The sequence below is a fragment of the Schistocerca nitens genome, chromosome 8 (genome assembly GCF_023898315.1).
Source record: "Schistocerca nitens isolate TAMUIC-IGC-003100 chromosome 8, iqSchNite1.1, whole genome shotgun sequence".
Lineage (NCBI taxonomy): Eukaryota > Metazoa > Arthropoda > Insecta > Orthoptera > Acrididae > Schistocerca > Schistocerca nitens.
Genome location: NC_064621.1, coordinates 307,860,735 through 307,861,991, shown reverse-complemented (window position 1 = coordinate 307,861,991; position 1,257 = coordinate 307,860,735). Strand labels below are relative to the sequence as shown.

Below are 1,257 nucleotides of genomic sequence, written 5' to 3'. Positions count from 1 at the left end.
CATTTCATCCCCAGCGACGCGCAGGTCGCCGAAGTGGCGTCAAATCGAAAGACCTGCACCAGGCGAACGGTCTACCCGACGGGAGGCCCTAGCCACACGACATTTCATTACCAGAACAGTTCCATCGAATACACTCATCAGAGCAGTCTCTGGGAACTCCTGGTAATAATACATCCAATGTAGTCACTGTTCTTAATGTAGGGGAGTGCGGAAGCTTTCGTATAGTTGTCTTGGGAATAATTACAGGTTCAGAAAGGAATGTTGAGTAAGGAAGGAAAATACTTCCGCTGATAAAAGCTGATTGTCCGAGCAGTTAATTTGAAAGCTTAACTTCTGGAGATGTAAATATTGAATGTGAATGGACAAAAGTTTAGAGTATAGTAAAACTCGCCTTTTTCCCATCTGCAGGATGTGGGGAACGGAAAATACACGATTTGGGTAAAGAGCAGTGAGAGTCGAAGTATCCAAACTACATGACCGATTTCAATTACTCCAGTACGTTTTCGATCAGCAAATCCTAAACGGAGTGCAGGGTGAGCAGTGAGAGAACCTATAAATGAACTCTAAAGGAAAATTTTTACGGCTCGTTTGGCAAATAAACCACTATGGTTTCGTTTTACATAAAAGCAGTAAAAGGTGCAAAGTAATCTCTCTTGTTGTTAGTGATGATGAAGACTAAACATAGCTTAAATAACTGAATTTTCTGAAATGATAATTAAATAGACACCCTAGCTGCAAGCAGGCGTTGATACACTTCATTGGGGACATGTTGAAAATGTGTGCCCCGACCGGGACTCGAACCCGGGATCTCCTGCTTACATGGCAGGCGCTCTATCCATCTGAGCCACCGCGGGCACAGATGATAGTGCGTCTGCAGGGGCTTATCCCTTGCACACTCCCCGTGAGATCCACATTCCCAACATGTCCACAACACTACATTCGTAGTGCGCCTAATAGATGTTTGCCCATCATACTCATTACTCGTGGCAGATTAATCTACCAAGTCCCGTACGAGTTCGGGCATAGCGTGTGCGTTCGCACGAGAAGGTCAAAGGCCGGGAACCCATATTTTTAACTACACTCCTGGAAATTGAAATAGGAACACCGTGAATTCATTGTCCCAGGAAGGGGAAACTTTATTGACACATTCCTGGGGTCAGATACATCACATGATCACACTGACAGAACCACAGGCACATACACACAGACAACAGAGCATGCACAATGTCGGCACTAGTACAGTGTATATCCACCTTT

At 44.9% G+C, this 1,257-nt stretch overlaps 1 non-coding gene across 1 annotated transcript; it reads right to left on the bottom strand.

Annotated features, from left to right (window-relative positions):
* Positions 1–780: 780 nt before the first annotated feature.
* Positions 781–855, bottom strand: Trnat-ugu (transfer RNA threonine (anticodon UGU)). The gene has a single exon. It is a non-coding gene; the product is annotated as a tRNA-Thr (tRNA).
* Positions 856–1,257: the final 402 nt, after the last annotated feature.